This window comes from Choloepus didactylus, chromosome 12 (assembly GCF_015220235.1).
Source record: "Choloepus didactylus isolate mChoDid1 chromosome 12, mChoDid1.pri, whole genome shotgun sequence".
NCBI lineage: Eukaryota > Metazoa > Chordata > Mammalia > Pilosa > Megalonychidae > Choloepus > Choloepus didactylus.
The window spans coordinates 9306950-9328342 of NC_051318.1; the positions used below are offsets into that span (position 1 = coordinate 9306950).

Consider the following 21393-nt stretch of genomic DNA (forward strand, 5'->3'; position numbering starts at 1 on the left):
ATTCAGGAAATACTCCTCCCGGCCCAGCAGAAGCCACCAAGAGGCAACAGCAAACACCCAACACACAAATGACATCGGAGGTAAGAAGCTATGTCAGCATGTGAGATCCCCAGAACAGAACATCCTCGCCAACATCTACCTCTTTTCATGCAGGGAATTGGAGCCAAGAAAGGAAGGGGGAACTCTGGGGCTTTGAAAGTTGCTAGGCCAGGGATCTCGGCTGGATGAGTTCACTCAGTGAGGGAGCCATCCTCATCGCAGGCTGTCCCGGTGCCGTCTGTGTCCCCTCTGGATTCAGGCCTAGTGATTCTGCTCAATCCAGAGCCTGTGATCTTCTAACAGGAAGGGGGAAATGGAGGCCCCCTTGGCTATGAACTCCCAGGAGGTCAGCACTACTCCTACAGCCTTAGGGGTTCTAGAACCAAGAACCAAGAACCGGGGCTTCTTGAATCCAACAATGGGGCAGAAGATTTTATATCACTGTTTTCCGGGGATCCCGAGATAGATGACTGCTAAAGCAAACCTCATAAACCCCAATTTATTTTTAAAGCACGCATTGCCTTTTAAAAATGTGGAGTGTGAAATATATGTAGATTAAAAGGATTTACAACATATATGCACATCTTAATGCTTGGTAATTAAACGAACACCCATATACCTACCACCGAGCTCAAGTAATACATGTTGCTTATTTTTAATGCTAACACTACATATTTTCTAAGTCCTTATGCACCAGGCACTGTTCTAAGCATTTCACATCTACTCTCTGTTAATTTTTCTCGACAGCCTTAGGAGTTAGGTATTATTAGTACCATCATTTTAGAAATGGAAAACAAGCCTCAGTTGACCGAGGAGCTTGCCCAAGGCCAAGCAGATAATAAATTGCTGAGCCAGGTGGAAACCCAGGCACTACCAGTCCAGAGCCCCCACTTTTAATTGCTACATTATACAAAGACCCCTCATGGTACAGAACACTGGGACAAATTGGCCATAAAATGAAACTTTGTCATTCTAACCAAATTTCTGTACTGACTTCCGCTCTTATCTGGAGGGTGAGTTTGCGAGCTGAGCTGGAAGAGAAGTGCGGGGTGGAGAGCAAAGGGCTGCTGAGGGAGAGCCGCCGGGGAGGGGCCTAAGAGAAAACGGAAGCACATTTATTTCTGGCTCAGCAGCCAGCAGAGGAGAGGGATTTAGAAAACAGTGCACCCATTGGTTGTGCCTTTTTCCTTTCCCATCTTGGCTGCTCCATTGTCACCTCCTCCTGGACTCAAAGCCTGAGGCGACTGTTCGGTGGCTGTGTCCTCTCATCTGTAAAGTGTGAAGATCTGTGTTTGACCTTCTGAAAAGCCTGTAAAGGTCCACCTAACTCCTAAGGCTGTCGAGAGAAATTAACAGAGAATAGCTGTGAAATGCTTAGAACAGTGCCTGGTGCATAAGGACTTAGACAATATGTAGTGCTAGCATTAAAAATAAACAACATATATTTCTTGAGCTGGGTGATAGGTATATGGGTGTTCGTTTAATTATCAAGCATTAAGATGTGCATATATGTTGTAAATCCTTTTAATCTACATGTATTTCACGCCCACAGCACCTTCCCCTTCACCAGAGATGCAAGAGGACTTGCGGGGCCTACCATGGAGAATTAAAAACATGGTCCACATTTGGAAACACGATCAGTTTAATGCTCATTCCCAGTGGTCATGGAATAAGGCACCACAATACAACAGTGTCTCCATGGGCCCCAGGTCCAGCTGAAGGGCAAGCTGCGGTTTCCCCACATTTCTTCTCCATGTGCTCTTCTAATAATTGATCATAAAAGTTTATCTCAAGGGACTCAATCCTCTCGATGACTCTCCTTGAGGGAATCACCTTAATGAGCAAAGTTGAAAAAACCCCAAAATAGTCAACAGCACGCCAAGAGTAAGTGTCAAGGCCAGAAGTTTCCGAACTCAGCCCCACCCCACCCCCCGGCCACGTGGGAGACCCGAGGCCAAGGAGCCGGCGTGGAGCCCCTATTATCTGACCCCATCAGGCCTTCAGGATGAGCATTTGGGGGGAGAACCGAGACATCCTGATCACTCCTGGACTAGCAGGAAGCCAGGGGGTCGGACCCGGAGGGGCCTCGGTGAGGAGGAGCTCCCTGCTGTGCAGGGCGGTGGTGGGTGGGGAGCGCAGCAGAAGGGGGCCGCTGTCATGGGAAACAGAGCTGCACAACAAAAGCACCAGCCGGGACAGGCGGGACCTTTCAGGCTTTCCCCGCTGGCCTCCGAGGGCCGGGGAGAACCGTGGGCCTGGGGTCCGGCCACCTGAGTGCCACTTAGGAGGCCTCGCTGGGCCCCGGAGCTCCGGCACATCCGCCAGGCCTGGAGGGCAGCAAACCGGGCCCACTGAGGGTGCCCACGCACTCTTAGAGGGTCCCTGGGGAAGATGAGGTTATGGGCTGTCTTCACTGTCAGGGACACCTCCTTGGGATACGTTTTGACAAGTGGAGATTTGGTGTCACCTTTAAGTTGTCAAAGACAAGGTTTGCTTCGGGTTCCAGGTGGGGCTCAAGCCGAGTGAGTAACGGACGTGGCCCCACAAAGGACCTTGGCAGCCGGGGCCACAGTGACCTCCGGCCCAGGGTTACAGCCCAGGGTCTTATCACACGTCCCACGGCCAAGAGGGGGTTTGTTCCTACAGAAGAAACGCCAGGGGAACTAGAATCATGGTTGAGGCTGCCAAACACCAGCAAATTAAAGGGACTGTAAAGTCAGAAACATGGAGCAGGAGAAGGGGGGAGGATAAAACCTCACTGTTAAGACATACAGACAGGTGCCTGAGAGCTATTTTGCATCAACTGCAAAAATTTCATCCTGAAAGAGACAAAGCAGTTCTGTTAAAAGCAGAACAAAAATGGGAATTTTTAATTCCACAAATAACATTTAAGAAGAAAATTGTTTCAATCGAATATTTATTTTAATCTCAGTAGGGAGGGACACAGGGGCCATTGATCTCTTTTTTGTCAAAAGGCTGAACTCACAGGACTGGTAGAAATAAAACAAAAGCACTTTTTAAGTAACTCAACTTCAGAAACAGAGACAGAAACTAGGAATGGAGAGAAGTCTAAGGCTGAGGGTTTGTGAGTCCACACAGCCAAGCACCCCCTGGGAAGGGGTGACTGGGAGGCTGAACTTCAACTGCTCCCCAAGTCCTCTCCAACCCCTGCTGTGTCCTCCCCCGTGTCCTCCCACCCCCACGTCCCCCCACCCCCATGTCCCCCCACCCCCATGTCCTCCCAATCCCCATGTTCCCCCACCCCCACGTCCCCCCACCCCCATGTCCCCCCACCCCCCATGTCCTCCCAGCTCCCCCATGTCCTCCCACCCCCATGTCCCCCCACCCCCATGTCCCCCCACCCCCATGTTCCCCCACCCCCACGTCCCCCCACCCCCATGTCCCCCCACCCCCCATGTCCTCCCAGCTCCCCCATGTCCTCCCACCCCCATGTCCCCCCACCCCCATGTCCCCCCACCCCCATGTCCTCCCACCCCCATGTCCCCCCACCCCCATGTCCTCCCAATCCCCATGTCCTCCCACCCCCATGTTCCCCCACCCCCATGTCCCCCCACCCCCCATGTCCTCCCAGCTCCCCCATGTCCTCCCACCCGTGTCCTCCCAGCCTCTCTCTCCCCTTCTCTGTCACGTACTCACACTCTCACTCCCCCGCTTCCCCTATTCCTGCTTCCCAGTTCCTTTCCTCCCACTCACTCTCCACCCGATGAGCTATAGTTGTTTTTCCTGCCCCACCCGTTCTTAGAATAACCGCCCATCTTGTGCATCCAAATCCCTCTTCTTTCCACCCTTCAAAACTCTTAGAAAGCTTGTCTCAAACGCGTCGCATTTCTACACTGGCTGCTCGTTCCCAACTCCAAATCATCAAGCATTTTTGTGCGCTGACTTAGGTTCTTAAGGTCCAGACACGAACAAGTCTGGGTCACCCCGGCCTCAGCTCGCTTCCAGTCTGGGAGCAGAAACAGACAGACAGAGGTTCAGTAACTGCGGTCCCGGCAGACGGGCCAAGGCACACGGTAAAGGCGCGGAGTTAAAAGTATGGAGAACAGGTATGGTGGGGAGCCCGACTAATGTGGCAGCCAGGGAGGGCTTCCCGGAGGAGGTGAAGCTGAGCTGGAAGGCAGGAGCCTGACTGCTTGTCCCTGCAGTCTCATTTGAGGAGGCTAGGTAGAAAGTTTGGGGAACAGAGATGCATGCCTGCAAAGAGCGGGATTGTCTTCATGGCGCTCAGGGCTCAGGGTGCAGAGGAAGGGTTGACAGTGTCAGCACCTGCCTGGCCACTGCAGGAGCCTCAGCTCTGCACCCAGCCTTTGTGACCGCTCTGGCCTCGACTCACATAACGAGCACCTTCCCCAGAGGTTAGCAGCCACCCCAAATACCCCATCTATGGCTCGGAGGGAGACCACCAAAATGAGAGCAGAGAGGACCCGTCTCTCTCCAGGAGGATTAAAATGAAACCCACACCCAGCTCCCTCATGGGTTGGTGCTGGCCCCAGGCCCACCGTGCAGGGCCTCCAGCCATCCTGTCCTTGGTACCCTCAGGATGCCAAGGGAGGCGAAGAGCTGGAGAGAGATAAAGCCCACGGTTCTTTGAAGAACTGCCCTTGAGCAAGCCACTTCCTCTCTGACCCGCAGTTTCCTCCTCCATAAAATGAGAGAACTGGTCATTTCCAGCTCCTGCAAGCTGTTGTTTTCTGTTTCCTGCCTGATCTTTTTCAGTATCTTCTTTTCTTCCAATAAGAAAGGACTCTTTCCCAGTTCCCGGAAGCTGCTTTTTCACCCTTTGCTTATCGTTCTCCTTCTGTTACATTTTCTATTTGTCTCCCCTTCCTTCTCCCCACCTCCTGCTCGTACACCTTTACTCTTTCTTTGTCAAAATGCTGGCTTTTTTCCCCTCCAGCCTGGGCGTTACAGTGTAAAGGCCAGACAGGCCTGTCCCCGTGTTGTCGGTCTGGGGCCAGCTCTTCTGAGGTCCCCTAACTTCCTCTCTGTGGCTTTCTGTGGCCACACGGACGGACAGGAAGTGCTTTCAAAGCCTTCTGCTCAGCAGCGGGGGGAGACCCTTGGAATTCTCAGTGGCTGAAAGAAAGAACCATCAACCCCAGCCTGACTTATGCCAGAGGACTCGAATCTCTGAAAGCCCAGCAAATCTGTGTTTATGAAATTACCTACCCCTCCCCCAGGCCCTCCACCCAGGGTTGAAGCCATCAGGGAAGAAATAATCGTGCTTGTGGCAAGACAGAAGGGCTCCCTGGGGAAGACGTTGCTCTCCAGGCAGCAACTACAACCAGGCATGGAACATAGTCCACAATCAATAGCTGAGGAATGAGCGGACGGACAGACGGACGGACAGATGGATGGATGGATGTTTCTGTTACAAAGGAGGTTTTCTCCTTTTAGAACCATTGCTACAGAAACGGCCTTTCTTTTCTTTTCTTTTTTTTTTAAGATAGCAATCAAAGGAAAAATAGTAAAACAATGCTATGCATGTAAAATGTATTTCCCTTTAGACCTTTTTGCTTGAAGCTTCTCTCCTGCCTTTCGTCTCCTGAGGTAGCTCCTAAGAAGAGCGCTGAGCGCTGAGCGAGCACACCACTCAAAGAGGAGTGGGCTCGGCCTGGGGTAACCCAGACCCGTCCGGCAGGTTTGAGCCCGCTCCATGTTGCTTTTCTCTGCATTGGTTCCCACTGCTCTGCCTCACCGTGATCTAACCTTTTCTATTCTCCCCACGCACCTAAGAAGCAACTGCCAGTCAGGATTTCCATCCCCAAGAGATGCCCCACTGGGCAAACGGTGACATTTTAATTGCATGGGATCCATTTATCTATTCTTATCACCCAGGCTAGTCTTGGTTTCCTCCTGCACGAAACTCCCTCAGCACTTGGGTTCTGTGGCACTCATTCAGCACTTAATGAATGCTGCCTTTTTATTACTTTAATACTTTTAACCTACTGTCCAATCTCTCAGCCAAATCACAAGTTGCTGATGAACATGAACCTGGTTTTCTGCCTCTTTGTGTTCCTGGAACAGATCTTCGTATCTCATGCACGGTGGGCTTTTTTTTTTTTTTTTTTTTTTTGGTTTATTACACAAGTAAAACATGCTCACTGTAGGATTACATGTTTATTAGCATAGTAAATCACCACGGAGAAAAATGTAAAGCCTCCAAAGCAATTAAAGAAATGCAAAATTTTTAAAAGTGTTTTGGTTTGTTAAAGCTGCTGGAATGTAAAATACCAGAAATGGATTGGCTTTTATAAAGAGGATTTATTAGGTTACAAATTTACAGTTCTAAGGCCATGTAAGTGTCCAGACTAAGACATCAACAAGAGGATACCTTCACTGAAGAAAGGCTGATGGCATCCAGAACACCTCTGTCAGCTGGGAAAGCACCTGGCTAGCGTCTGCTGGTCCTTTGCTCCTGGGTTGCATTGCTTTCAGCTTCTGATTCCAGTGGCTTTTTCCTTAAGTCTCTGTGGGTTCCTTCTCACTTAGCTTCTCCGGGGCAAACCCTGGGCTTCATCTCTTAGCTTAGCATCTCCAAGCGTCTGGTTTCAATGGCTGTCTCCAAAATGTCTCTGAGAATTTTCTCCCTAAGCATCTCTCTGAGCTCTCTTGAGAATGTCTCTGCTTTTTATCCTCTCATGGAGGATGCCAGTAAACTAATTAAGACCCACCTTGGATGGGTGGGGTCACACCTCCATGGAAACAACCCAGTCAAAAGGTCCCACCCACAATAAGTCTGCACCCACCAGAGTGGATTAAAAGAACATGGTCTTTCCTGGGGTACACAACAGTCTCCAACTGGCACAGGAAGGTATTCTTATATGTGTATTAAATTAAGAAAAATCAATAAAAATGATAACACTCCAACAAAAGAGAGAGAGCTACAAATTTTGGAAGATGTAGGAGAGACTGAAGCAGGTTGACTGATGAAGCCCAAAGGGAAAACACAGCCTAGAATTTTCCATCGTGGTTGCAGAGATAGTGGAAGCCGATCTACCTAACAGAACCCTGGAAATTTTCTAGGCTCAGAGTGAGCAACTGGGCTAAAGGGCAGGAGCCGAAGTGGGCTGGAACAAGAGGGAGCACTTGAAAGTCTGCATGTGGACAACTACCTGCCATCACCTCCTCCCCGTCACTGCCCAGAGAGCCGATGGTCAGCATTAAGCCAAAGATGCTGAACAAAATATTCAAGGAGAGCTAAGACTCTGGTTTGCATTTTGGAGCTCCCAAATTTAACCTTCTTTAGACCCTTACTCGGCAACCACCTGACAGCCCTCCTCTTGCTCACCTTACTCACAGTTCTGAAACCAAAGTCCTATTCAATGGAGACACCTTGACTTTAAACTGACTATGGCAGTGGAAACCCACATCAGCTGCCCGCTCTTCCTGTCTCATAGATAAGCAGGCAACTGGGGCTTGCCAAGCAAATGAGGGATTCTTCTGCAGGACAAGGCACAACTGAAGTTGTTGATATCACCGTGACAGTCAGAGCATTAAGCCAAAGTCCTGCAGTTTGAACACTAAGACCCCCAGCCCTCTTACATCAATGCAATAGAAACAGGTTGCTATCAAAATGATAAATTCTAAAATGTGATAGCATGGAAGAAATTTCAACAAAATGGTTGGAAGATAATATTGAAGAAATATCCCAGAAAGCAGGACAAATGACAAAAGATGGAAAACAAATAGGAAAGAAAGGATAAAACAATTAGATAATCAGACTAGAAGTTCCAGTAAAGGTTACAGAAATAGAGATCACAGAAAATAGAGCAAAGGAAGTTATCGGAGCAATAACTCAGGAAAGATTCCCAAAGCTGAAAGATATGAGTTTAAAAATTTAAAAGATCTGCCCAATGTCCAGCCTAAGGATACGGAAAAAAAAATTCCTCACCAGGATAGATCATTTTGAAATCTCAGAAACAATGGAGAGAAAGATAAAATCATAGATGCTTCTCAAGAGGAAAAAAAAGGTCACATACAAAATAATCCAAAAATGGAATCTGATTTCTCAAAAACAATGCTAGAAGCTAAAATACAGTGGGTCAATGATTCAAAATTCTGAGGAAAAATGATTTCTTGCCTAGACTTCTATATCCAGTCAAGCCAGCAATCAAGTTTGAGGATAGAATAAACACATTTTTCAGACATTCAAGGCCACAATAAACTGACTTTATTCACCCTTTCTCAACATTAGAGGATGAACTTCACCAAAACAAGGGAACAAGCAAAAAAAAAAAGAGAGAGGAAGACATGAGAGCAAAGTACAGAGAAAGGCACCTTTGGAATGACAGTGAAGGAAAAGCCCTGGGTGACACATTTCAGGCATAAAGAATAACCAATTCAGATTTGGAAGGAAGACAGATGGTTCCAGGAGCTTGTCTATAAGAAGGAAAAATAGGTGAATCAACTCCATTTGATCAATTTGAGAAGAGATGTGCACTTATGACATAAACCAATAGGTATTGTAGAAAACAAAGCAAATAAAAATACAAGGCAATAATTAACTCCAAGGAAAAGAAAAGCTAAACAATAAAAAATATTATTAAAGTACTATATGGCATACCTGTGAGTAATGCTTATTTAATCTTAATAATTCAAGTTCTGAATATTAATTTAACCAAAAACTATGATGAATTTAGTGGTTTTAGTATAATATTTAAAATTACCAAATTAAGCAGTAAATAGTCAGGATAATAACACTGCTTAGTTTTCTATTTCCTGCCATGACAAATTACCACAACTTCATGGCTTAAAACAGCACCCAGTTATTCTCTGCCAGTTGTGTAGGTCAGAAGCCCCAGAGGGCTTGCCTGGGGTCTCTGCCTGGGGTCTCACCAGGCTGGAACCACAGTGCTAGCCCCTGGAGGTTCTGGGGGTGAATCTGCGTTCAAGCTCATCCACACTCTTGGCAAAATCCCTTTCCTCGCTGCTGTAGGCCTAGGCTCCCTGTGTCTTTGTGGGCTCTCAGCTGGGGGCCTCTTTCTAATCCTAGTGGCTGCCCCCAATTCCTTCTCCATCTTCAAACCAGCAACCAGCAGCTCCTTGAGTCTTTCTCATACTTAAAATCTCTTTCCCTTCTGCTCCCCACCAGAGGAAACTTCCGGCCAAGATTGGGCCCACCTGGATCAGAAGCAACTGATCAGTAACCTTAATTACACCTGCAAAATCCCTTTTGCCATGTAATGTAATGGACATAATATCTCATCATATTGACACTCCCCAGGGATTAGGGTGGGCTATCCTGGGGGATGATTTTTATAATTCTGCCCACTGGCAATATAAATATCAAGAACTGGGAAGATGGTGGACTGGGCCAAGCAAACCAAATCTTCATACTGAGGAGTTACAAGATAATGTCAGAGGCTCCTAAATGAATAAATAAAGGTGGGAGCATACAGTCTAGAGTTATGGAGGTAACAAGAGGAGCTAATTTAAGAAATTGGGGGGAAAAAGTTGTGGATTAAAGGAGGGGAGGGAGAGATGGGTGTTTTGGTTTGCCAAAGTTGCTGCAATGCAAAATACCAGAAATGGGTTGGCTTTTACAATGGAGATTTATCAACTTGCAAATTACATGAAAATGTCCAGCTCGAGGCATCAGCAGGATGATACCTGGACTCTGAAGAGCGGCCGCCGGCATCCGGGACACCTCTGTCACATGGGAGGGCACATCGCTGGCATCTGCTGGTCCTTCTTTCCCAAGTTTCATAGTTTCAGCTTCTGGCTTCCGTGGCTCCCTCCGTCAGCTCTTCCAGGGGCTTTCACTCCAAGCTCTCTGGGTGTTTATGTCTCTCTGAACTCTCTTGGCTTTTTTCTCTGTCTTTTACCTCATAAAGGACTCCAGTAATGGATTAAGACCCACCTTGAATGGGCTGGGTCACATCTGAATTGAACCAAAAGGTCCGGCCCACAATAGGTCTGCACCCACAGGGATGGATTAAAAGAACATGGCCTTTTCTGGGGTACACAGCAGCTTCAGATCAGCACAGGGGGGGACCATTACATTCCATCATAAACTGCTCTGTACTATTTGACCTGCTGCCATGCACATGTACTATTTTAATAAAAATAAATGGGAAAAAAAGTCACTTATCATTCTAAGTAATGAGGATTGGAAATTCAATCACACCATAGACATCAAAGCCGGCTTATTAAAACTCAGTAGAGTGCATCAGTTAGTAGGAGGCAGGAACCACCATAAGCTCCTGGTTAGAAACTGTACACGAGAAACTTCCACACAAGACCTTAGAGTGGACACGTACTGGTGCTCGCTGGATGCTGGGCAGTCTTCCAAGAGTTTAATTTGCCCCATCTCTTATTTTCATAACAACTCTAAGGCTTAAGCATTTTGATTATCTGTCCCATTTTACAGATGAGGAAACCGAGGCAGAGAAGTAGGGAAACATGCCCACAGGGGCTCAGTAGGTGGTGGCCTAGAATTTCAATGGTGTTAGTCTGTCTCCAAACCTACAACCATAAACCACCTTTTTAGTAAGGGCCACACCAGTGGACAAGGCCACCTGCACAGTCCATTTATTCAAAAAATTTTATTGAGCATTCACTATGTGGCAGATCTGTAAGGAGAGCTGGAGAACTTCTTTCTTGAAAAGGAAATGCAATCATTAGATGGCATGGCACAAATAAAATTCCTAACGCCAGAGTTACTGTCATCTATTGAACCAAGTTCAGCAAACAGTAAATAGCACTAGTGCTTATCAATGTCATACTGTGGTTTTTCCCTTTGTCAAGACTTTGACTCTCACCTCGTTACATTCCCAGGGCCCCTCCACCCTAATAAGGTGTCCTCACTCCACGTCTGGTTTATTTAAAGAGTCATCTCTTAAGAGCCTTCCTACTTCCAGCTATGTTCCATCCTTCACAAACCAGATTAACGTTCCCAAATCTTACTGTTATCAAATCTCCCCCTGTTCAAAATTTTCAGTACATACTCACTGCACATTGTACAGATTTTTTGTAACTATTGTCCCTTTGCTGATCAGTTAGGTCATTTAAAGTGTTGAACTATTAGGAACAATATTGTTCATATTCCAAATTTTCTAGCCTCGTGCGTAAAGCCCTCTGTATTTTGTCCCCAGTTAGCTTCCTTTATCTCTCACTATGTTTAGTAAATCCTCTGTGTCGGCTGGGCCCATCTCTTCCTCCTTGGGTCTTTCTTGACTGCCTCGTCTCAGATCCCTGACACATTTACCACCTGTGCCACTGACGGCCTTGAACTTTTGATGTTCCGCCTCTTTCCCAAAGTAGATTAAAGTAACCCCAGGGCAGGAGCAGGGTCTCACAGAGCCTCAGGCTGAAGGGAGAGCCCTGAGCACCCAGGCCAGTTCCTGGCTCGTCTACAAGTACCTGCTGACCACCACTTAACTTCAAAAGGAATTAAATATTCCATAAATTATTTGCAAATGTTTTCTAAAAAGGTCTTAATTTTCCTGTAAAAACAAAACAAAACAAAAAAAACAGAAGATATAAAGCAGTGTCTTGTTTGTTTGTTTGTTTTTTAATTATAAAGAATGTAAAAGTCACCTAAACTCTCAGGTACTCCAATTTTTTTTTAAATGAAAGCATATTCATGACTGAAGATTCACACATTGTAAAATTCTCCACCGCAGCGATTTTCACTTTCCTCTGGCCCCCTTTTCTCAAGCAGGTGAAAGAGTCAGAGAAGAGACCTGCAGTGGTTACACGGAGCTTGCAAAGCCCCATCCGGGCACAGACTGGCCCGTCCCCGTCACCCCTCACAAGGTGGCTCGAGCACAACCCCCTACCACCCCCTATCTGCAATTTAGGGAAATGCTGCCGCTTCCAATCCCAGCCCCACAAGACTATCACCTGCTGCAACACCTGAGAAAATAATGAAAAAGGATGAAGAGGAAAACAGAAGTAACCACCCAGAGATAACCACTAATCATACACTGAAGAATTTTCCAAACACCACACACACATGTGCACATATACACCAAATCCATGTTCACACGTGGATGCCATGCCAGAGGCTGGGGGTATAATGGTTCTTGGGGCCCAACTCCCAAGTCTGTACCCTGGCCCTGCCACTTGAGCTGGGGAGCCTGGAACAAACTGCTCTCTTTGCAAAATTGGAGAAACTGACAGCTGCCACCAACCAGAGCTGCAAGGAAGATTAAACGAGGTGACACATATGAAGTGTCTCACATGGCACCAGCACATCAAAAGAACTATGTAACTTTGAGTTATCATGATCATCCAGTTCTCCATCGTACCTTTTAACTTAACATTTTATCATGACCATGTTATTAAATATTCTTTGAAAGCATTCTTTTTATGATTATACAGTGCTGTGTCCTGTCTGTCCTGTCTTTTTTTTTTTTTTAACTTAACATTTATCATGGCCATATGTTTTCAAATATTCCGTGAATACGTTCTTTTTGATGTCTGTATAATTAATACTCTAGTCTCCAAATGGACCACAATTTATTTATCATTTTCTCCTGCTGCTTGACATTTAGGCTGTTTCCTATTTATCATTGTTATAAATAATGCTGTGATGATATACTTAAAACTTTGATCATGTCTCTGATCATTGCCTTAGGATCATTTCCCAACGTAGAATTTCCAGGACGAGAGAGCCTAGCGTTGTTTCATGTTCATATCACCAAGCTGCTATCCAGAAATAATTTACCCATTTTACTCTCAACAGTCCTGGGCAAAGTGGCCCTCTCCTATACCCTGGATGGCATTTTCCTATTATCTCTCTTTCCTCTTTGCCATTTGGGAAAAGGACAAGTTTATTTCATGTAATTTTGATTTTGATTACTAGGGAGGCTAAACTTTGATTTTACTGGTCATGCATGAGTTGTCTTTGGAGAATTTTCCATTCATGGCCCTGTTTGGTTTGACTTTAGATGGGTTATAAATAAGTTTCTTCCATATTACTTGATAAGAGCTACTTATACATTAGGGATTTAATTTTCCTGCCATGTTCTAATAATTTTTTTTTCCAGTTTACCTTATGGTTTATGGTGCTCAGTTCCTCACCGATTCAGCAGGTAGAATTATAGAGCTCCTGCCATGTGCCAGGCACTGTTCTTGGTGTTGGGTATAGAGCAGGGAGCAGAGTAGACTAAAATCCCTGTCCTCATAAAGTGTATACTCCAGCGGCAGCTCCGATCTGAGAGTGTCTTCCAGTGGCCAGAACCGTTCGTCTCCTGGAATGCCTAGAGCTCACAATTTTTTCAGCATGGTTGGCCTAACAATGTTTTGTTCCTTTGGGAAAACCATTGCACCCACAAGAATATGGAGAAAGAGAGACTCCGGAGCTCGGCTGGCAGAGGAAATGAGAGCGTATTTTCACGGAAGTATGATTGGAAGGACATCCTCAGACTTTCAGGTGGGCCTTGGGGTCCCAAAGCAGGCCGAGCTGCTCTCCCCTTTGTTTTCCTTCCAGTCATCCTCGCAGGGGCCTCTGAAGCCCACAGCCACCTGCAGAGCCCATGATCCGGGGAGGGAGGGTGCAGGATGAAGTGGGGTGACAAGAACAGGGGCACCAGCTTCTCCAGTGACCCCAGGCCTGAGGGAAAGAATGCTCTGTGGAGTGTCCGACGAGAGGAAGCCAACTTCAAGCAAGGGAGGCCCTGGGGAGCCACGGGGGCCTGCGGTGGGGCCACCTGCGTGCACGTGAGCCCCTGAGCCACCTCCCCCAACACCTGAGCACTGGAAACAATCCAGGAAGGGGACGGAGGGCAGACCCAGCTTGTGCTTCTGGCAGCAGAGGAATAAGGTATCAAAAGAGAAATTTAATGGAATTATTTAAAAATAAGTTTAGTTCTGTTCCTTATACGTCTGAAAGATCTCACTGTGCCTTTGAAAAAAAGATAACAGAAAAAGAAAGAGATCATTGTGTAAACATTTAAAGACATTCTCACAGTTGTTAAGAAGAAACTAAAAATGTGTCCAAAGTTCCATTAAGTTAGCATAATTTTAAGTTAACTTTCAAAAAGGCAGTCTGGGAAGCATTATCCACTCCAATATTCCAAGTCCTTCTTTCGCCCGCTGGCCACTCACAAGCACCCCATAGGAGCACCCTGTATCCTAAAGAACCAGGATAAATATGACTGACTCCAAAGGTTGCCCAGCAAACATGAGAAAGACAAGGGAAAACAGGAGCTCTCGATGGTCCCACTCGGGAGACGCCCCTCCGCCTCCTCTCTGGGCATGCACAGGCCCCACTTGGGAAAGCCCCCCAACCCGCACCCCTTTTACCAGAGGCGGGTGCCTTGACCCAGGTGTCCTCCTGCTGACGCGGAGCCTGGCTCTTGCTGGGAAGAGGCAAGAAAAGGAGGGAGGCAGAATCCAGATTCAAAAGCAGGGCCCTCCGAGGTGTAGTGGAGCCAGGAGAGGACAGGGAATGCACGGAACCGGGTTTACCAAGTGGAGAACCAGGCTGAATTCCACTCTCTGTTTTAGCTTCTGGGCTGCTCAAGAAAATACCATGAAAGTGGTGGTGTAAACAATGGGAATTTATTGGCTCACGATTTTGAGGCTAAAAGAAAGTCCAAGCCACGGCACCGTCAAGGGGTGCTCTCTCTCCCAGGACTGCGGTGTCTGGGGCTGGCTCCGGGACCTCGGCCCCCAGCTCGGCACAGGGCATGGCGCACGGCGGCCTCTCCCGGCTCCGCCCGGCTCCTCCCGGTGCAGCTTCTTGCCTCCTCTGCCTGTGTCTGTGTCTGAATTTTATTCCGCCTATAAAGGACTCCAGCAAGAGGGTTAGACCCATCCTGATTGAGGTGGCCCTAACTGAAGTAGCCTCATCAAGGGGTCCTACTGACAACGGGTCTGCACCCACAGGAATGGATCGGGTTTGAGAGCAAGTTTTTATGGGGTGCACACAGCTCGAAACCACCACAGAGGAGACCGGGAAGAGGGTCCCAAAGGAGCCCTTGTGATAGGGTTAGTCCAGAAGGAAAATGGAAGCAGGGGTTTTTTCCCTCACCTCTCTAAGGTGCAGCACAGCGAATGCCCCTGGGTGCCCCATCCCCCTTCACGGATATGGGGGTGAGGCACCCTACATTTCAACGGGCTACACTGAGAAGTCAGGGGAAGGGGAAGCCCGCACTGGCGTTTCCACACTTACGGGCCTCACCCCGCCCATAAGGCCCTTTCCGACGCCCCCGAAGCCAGGCCCGAGCGCCCCAAAGGGGTACAATTGGTCCTTGGGTGAAGAAAACCTTGCCCTTGCTGTGTACGAAGTGCAGACACGGTCCCTGACCAGGTGCGCCCCGCCCCGCGCTGCTGCAGCTGCCCCGGGGACGGTGAGGAGGGAAAACCTCTCCAAGGCGGGCGGGAGCGCAGGAACGCACACCCCAAACAAGGCGGCAGACACGGCCCGGCCTCAGCCCTGCGCCGCTCCCGGCCCGGCTCTTCCCCGAGCGCGGGGGTCGCCGCGACCCCGGACCCGCGGCCTCCTCTCGGCAGGCGCGGCGGGGGCCCCACTGCCCCGCCCCGCGCACCGATCCCGCGCGCCCGGGCCTCCCGCGCCGCCGCCTCCGAGACACACTGCAGGCAGCACGGAAGGCTCTTCACAGCCGGGTCTCTGTGGCGCAATCGGTTAGCGCGTTCGGCTGTTAACCGAAAGGTTGGTGGTTCGAGCCCACCCAGGGACGGCGGTGTCTTTTCCCGAGCTAACCTCTATTTTAAGGGTGGAACCGTGAGACACTCCATCAAACGGGAAACGATGTGACCGTGTTACACTCCCGCATAGTGCGGGTGGACCTCGGGGTGACGCTCCGTCTAAACTGCGGGCCAGATGAATTGGCAATCCAATAGGAATACTAAGGGAATACCAAAGTATACTCGAGGGAGGTTTGCACGTGTGCTTCAGGACGTCTGCCCTGGAAGGTTCACCGCGGAAGTCTCTGAAATGGCAAAAAAACAACACAACTGCTTGTTGATAAGGCAAATGAATGAATAAATAAATAGCATTGGTTTCATTCAGAAAACTCGGGCATCCCACCAAAAGCTGTTGTAGTTATTCAATACTGCCTTATCTACTTCCGAAAGGATTTGAGGAAGCTTTCAGATGAAAACGTTCAAGAGCAGTCATCTAGAAGTATCTTCAGGAGCTATTTAGCTAAGCCCTGTTACAGCTTTTGGATCAAGGACTTGCATCGAAGCATCAAAGCTTTAGATTGCTGACAGATTTTCCCTGAAATTAAACTCACTCAGAAATTGTTTGTATGGGTACCTGTTAAAAGGTCTAGGATGAAATATTTTCAACTCTAGTTTTACAGAGGACACAATATTTTTCAAGCAGACAGTTCGCATAAGACTTCTGTAAAGATAGAAAATCACCTAATAATATGATACTATCATTTCTGACAAAACTGAGGGCATGCGGTAGGTGCTTTGTCTCTGGGAGCTACTTATCATGATAAGTAGAGTTTAGAGACCTGAAAGAAGGAATAGCTGAGTCACTAGGCTGGGTGATCTTTAATGCCGAGGCAAATGCTCGATGACAATCATTTACCAAATAATTGCTAATTGCAAAATATCCTCTGTTGTCTAGTTAGGAGCCCTAAACAAGAAATTTCGTTGTACTTACAGGTGAGTAACAGGTAGACCCAGAGAAGGGTTCTTAGGTAGGGGCCTTTCCAATGCCCATTTAAATTCCAAACTTTCCATCTGCACTTTGGGCTGCCTTCCATTGAAAACAAGTGAATGTGGGTTGGGGGAGGATTAGGTCAAAAGATAATTTATACCTATTCAAATCTAGTCTAACATTTCCAAGATAAAGAAGGTGCAATATTTCCACCTTGAAGCTGAATATATTTACACTAGGTTATACACTCCTTGAAGACAGAGACCATTTTCCATTATCAACGATAATTCTAGACTCCCATAGGCTTTCCTTCTGAATAAAGTTCAAATTCTTGAGCTTGGCACCCAAGGGCCTCGTTTCCTACCATGTTCCCATGCAAAACCTTCACGTAGTTTTAAGCACTTACCAGGGAGTCCTCGAATGGCCCAAGCTGTCTTACAGCCCCGGATCCTTTCCTCTTGCCCTGATGTGCCCTTCTCCACCTCCATCCCACTTACACCGGTAACGTTTGCTGAGCAGTTGCCTTCTCAAGGAAGCCCTCCCGGATGCTACCTTAGTCTGCCCCTCCTCGGAAACCAGGGAGCTCCTCCTCACCCTCATTGGCATGTGACCTCCCAAGAGGAGGCCCATGCCGTCATCCACACCGCTGCCCACCTCGCCCCTAGTGTGCCACACCTGCCTTAGCAGGGGATGTTCAACGGAGGTGGACGGTTAGGTGAAAAGGCACATGATGAAGTGTATCTGTGAGGCCAGGCAGTGTTCCAGGCAGTGAAGAAGGAGATCAACACGGGATGGACTCGTGTCTTCATGGAGCATTTGAAACAACCCTGAGAGGTCTAGACAGGCCAGAAAACAGCCTTTAGGGGAAAGAAGTAAAGAAAAGAGAGAACACTTTGGAGGCAATTATATTCTCAAGGAGAGAGGCAATGAGGGTCCAGGCCAGGGTGGGCACAGATGCAAGTCAGGGGAAGAGTGGACAAGACTTAGTGACAGAAACGTCAAGGGTGATGGCTGTGTGGAGAGCTTGGGTGACAGTCCTGGTTTGCCAGGGTTGCCATGACAAATATCACACGATGGGTTGGCCTGGACAAGCATTTATCATCTCATGGTTTTGAAGGCTAAGTTCAACATCAAGGTCCTGACAGACCCCTCTTTCTCCCCGAAGTCTGTTGGGTTGTGGTGATGGTAGTCCTTTGTCACATGGCAATGGGCTTGGTCTCCTGTGGCTTTCTTTGAACCTTGGGCTTCCACATCTTCTGGAATCTTCTGGTTTCTGGTTTCTGTTGACTTCTGGCTTCTCTTTATAAGGCCTCCAGTAACACAGATTAAGGCCTGCCTTGATTCAGTTTGGCCACACTTTAATAAGGTCTTCAGAAGAGCCTATCCACAAATGAGACCACACCTTAAAGGACAATACGTCTTCAGAGAGTCCTATTTACAAATGGGCTCCCACCCACAGGAACGCAGACTAAGATTGCGAACATGTCTTTTGTTGGAGTGCCTAATTCATTCTACCAGAGTGACCCAGAAAATGGTGGTACTATTAAGAGATATTGCAAATGTGGGAAAGATTTCAAAGAAATTAAAAAAAAATAAAAATTATAAATTGTCCATTCTCTTAGCTTATCCTTACTTCTGACTGGTTCTCTACCATGGTGTTCATCCTGAATATAGAACCTAGTCCCAGAAATAAAAGTTAAACTTCATTTTAAGTTTGTGTTAAACTTCATTTATTTAAGTTAAACTTCCCAAGAGACTACCTTAGGGGTCCATGGAGCCCTGTGAACATCTGAAGGGGAATCTAAAGACCCTCTCCCCAAAACGAACATATTCGCAGATAAAATTCTGTTTGCTATATCCAACGCAGTCACAGGCCCTCGGGAGCAGAGTGCTTTGCCCCAGATTTTGAAGCCCTGTCTTCACATTTTATTTGTTGTATTTGTATTTTAATTACTGACAAAGACATAAAGCATGTCAGATGCAAAGTGTTTAGGAAAAATTACTAAACTGAAGACGTTAAGTTAACACAAAGAATCAGAATAGTCTCATACTATTGATAAGTCACCAAAAGGGAAACCAGTTTTGATCTTTTTTTATGTTGAAGCAATTAAGTAGATATATAAAATCATATTATCTCAAGCAATAAAGAACTTGAGACAAAAAGGGCTGCCTTGACATTTTAATAGTTAATATTTTATGGTTACAATCAGGAATGGCTGGATGTCCGGGGCTTTCATACATCGATCCTTTCAGAATCACTTCCCCGGGGATTTGTCCCATCAGCAGCTACCAATTTATAATTCTTAACTTGTGAATGACCTTAATGACATCCAGAAAATTGCCATATTTTAGATACTCATTCACAGGAACGGAGCCATTTTACACTGTTTTGATTTTTTTTTTAGTAAAAACAAAACAACAAAAAATTTTTATCTGTCAAAGATGCCACAGTCGTTATTCACAAACAAGTAAATCAAATAGACACACTTCAAAATAAGGAAATCCTCCACTACCTTAGTAATAAACTGAGTAAACTTCCTTTTGTGTGTGTGAGCATAATGATGGTTTATTTATTTAATTGCACAATATATTCAGTGATACATGAGCGTCATCTAATCTGGTCATTGGAAATACTATGTAGGTGAAAATCTGCAATGAATAAGACCTAATATAGAGCTGACAAGCTTTAAATATAGAATTTCACTGTGAATAACCAAGAATGCGGTTTCTTTACAGCAACCACAAGTTCCACAGCCACTGGGCACCAGTTACAACTGCAAACGTTTTGCCGCCCACCTGAAAAGGCTGGTTGACTTTGCCTTGGAGCTGAGGAAAGCATTAGATACCAGGGGAGTTGTAGAGACCCTTGAACCTCCTCAATTTACAGAGAAAATCTCTGCCTCCAAGCCCAGTGGGAAGGCTAAAAGAAAGAGAAAGCTGGCAAGAGGGGGGCTTTACCAAGCAAATTAAGTGCCTGCAATAACTAAACAGAAAATGCATTTGGATTTTGAGATTTTTAGTATTTCATAGGAGTTCCTTCTTCCCTTGTGACCTCTTGCTTCTGTGGTTAGGTCTAACCTGATTATTTTAAACTTCTCCAGCACCAGATTTATTGTCACTTAGCAGTTTTGCTATCTCGCAGAAGTTAATAGGTGTCTTTTCATGCATTTTGCTGAGAAGCCCCTGGCGTGCCTTTCAGCACCTCCCCTCCCGGGTGCCCCAAGGGAAGACTCATGGGGAAAGAGCTGCTGTATTAGTTAGGGTTCTCCTTGGAAACAGAATCAATGAGAGATGTCTCTTATTATCAAATTGTAAAAGTGACTCACGCAACTGCGGGAGCGCACGAGTCCAAATTCTGCAGAGCCGTCAACAAGCTGTCAACTCCAAGGAAGACGTCCGACAAACTCCTCGGGAAACGAACCGACAACTTTGACGAACTCCTCAGGAAACGAACCGGCAACTTTGAAGAACTCAGGAAACGAACCGACAACTTTGACAAACTCCTCAGGAAACGAACTGGCAACTTCGACGAGCTCCCCAGGAAAAGCTTCACTGAGCAGCTGAAGAAGAAGTGAAGGTTCTCTAACTGTCCGGCTTATAAGCCTCCAACTGATCACCCGGACCAAATCCAGCCAATTGCATTCTCTCACTGTGGAAGCACGCCCCTTGATGAATCATCAGTCAGCTGCAGTCAATTGACTGATGATCCGACAAACCAACCAGCCTCAAATAGCCTCACAGGAATCGTCAGGCCAGTGCCCGCTTGACCAGACAGCTAGGCCACCTAGCCAAGTTGACACATGAACCCAACCATCACAGTCCACCCCTTGTCAACTTGGCAGTTGTACACATCACCTAAAACCATATCTTCAAAATGAACGTTACAGCTTATGCCATATGATAAGGGGATAAGACAGAGAAGAAAGCAAAAATATTTTCTTCACAGGCAAATACAAACATAATCATCACAAAACGAGGAGGAAATATTCATATCATCATAGTCCTCGTTTCTGTAACTGGTCACGTGGCCGTAGTTCGTATTTATCACGACCTTCTTCCACTACCCATTCCATGTTCCCTTTACCCTCAGCAAGCACTTCAGCTGGCCGTGGTTCTTTGTCTGGTGGGGTGACCCAAACCTTCATTCCTGAAGTTTCTTGGCCATTGGTAGCCCTGCCTGGATTGGGTTGTTGCAGTTTTCCATTGACTTGAATCACGGGGCATGGTAGTACTAAGAGACGCCCCAGGGGATCTCCTGTATGCCAGGAAAACTCTTCTTTACTTCCATTGTGTAGTTGCAGTGCTATTTCCCCTTGATAGTCAGGATCAATCACCCCAGCCAGTACAGTAATCCCCTTACTTGCCTGTTGATTCAGAGGCATAAGAAGCCCAAAGTGGCCAGGTGGCAGCCTTAACTTCCAGTTCAATGGGATTATTGTTGTGTTTCCTGGTGGAAGCACTCCTCCTTTTGGAACCAAGACCTGTAGACCAGCAGAGCTTAAACTTGCAGGGACAGGAAGCAAAAATTTCCCTAGTGGATCACTAGGAGTGATAGTGAGTGGTGCTACTCCTGTTTCCACCCCTTGATTCCTGGACCCATGAATCCTGGCTATGGGAGAAACAGCACCATAGAGTGGACGCTGATTCAGAGCATACGCAGCCTCCTGGAGAACACTGCCCCAGCCCTGCAAGGTATTGCCACCTAGTTGGCGCCGTAATTGAGTCTTCAATAGGCCATTCCACCG

General features: G+C 46.9%; 1 non-coding gene across 1 annotated transcript; it reads left to right on the plus strand.

The window, feature by feature from the left end:
- The first annotated feature begins 15639 nt into the window (after positions 1-15639).
- TRNAN-GUU lies at positions 15640-15713 on the plus strand. Its single transcript has one exon. It is a non-coding gene; the product is annotated as a tRNA-Asn (tRNA).
- Positions 15714-21393: the final 5680 nt, after the last annotated feature.